Below are 969 nucleotides of genomic sequence, written 5' to 3' on the forward strand. Positions count from 1 at the left end.
TTTCAGAATTATATTTTAAAAATTATGTCACAGAGTTATAATAGATTTTCCAAGCACTTTATTTCCTTGTTTCTTTTTTAATTTTAATTTTATTTTTATTATTAAAACAAATTTTCATGTAATTTTTTTGTACTTTCTTGTACTCTTAAATTCTTACTAATTTTTTTGTTAATTTCCTCTTTCTTTGCTAATTGCCTTTCCTCAAGTTTTTGAAAGAAATCAAGGAAATCTGTTCAGGTTTCAAAGGGTTAAAATGCTGATGATATTAGATGAACTCGTTCGTCAGTGCTGCAGCAACAAAACACAGACAATGTTTTCTCTCCACAAGTATTTAACCCTTTGAACCCTCAGCATATTGGTGCAGTTTCTTTCCAAAACACAGAAAAAAGGTGATGAGCAACTTCACAAAAATGTTCCACAAATGACAAAGAATTAGTAGATTTAGAAAATTATTTTTAAAAAGCTCGGGAAAAATGTCAGTGGAAAAAAGTAAGGGAAAATATATTTTTGAGATTTATTATAGATAAATATTTAAAAGTATGTCCCAGAATTATTATGTTTTAAAACATTTTTTGGGTCATTTCCTTGTTTGTTTGTTTGTTTTTCCTCTCATTTTCTTTTTTGTTTAAAACTAATTTTCAGGAATTTTCTTGTATTTTTTCGTTATTTTTGGCTATTTTTAGGGTTATTTCTTCTTTCATTGGTCATTGCCTTCTTCACATGATTTTGAAAGAAATCAAGACCATTTTTTCAGGTTTCGAAGCGTGTGGGCTTTTGACCTCAAGGATTAAAAAGTGCCAGATTCATGATGTTCAAAAATTATATTTACAGAAGTTTTATGAGGAAGAGAAAAACTCTGCAGCTCTAAATAAAACTCACCCGTCTGAGGATCGGTCAATAACGTCATGACTCAGCGGTGGAGGAACATTTCACACACACAGTTAATCCATACATCCACTTCCAGTCGTC

Source organism: Plectropomus leopardus, chromosome 4, assembly GCF_008729295.1.
Source record: "Plectropomus leopardus isolate mb chromosome 4, YSFRI_Pleo_2.0, whole genome shotgun sequence".
Lineage (NCBI taxonomy): Eukaryota > Metazoa > Chordata > Actinopteri > Perciformes > Serranidae > Plectropomus > Plectropomus leopardus.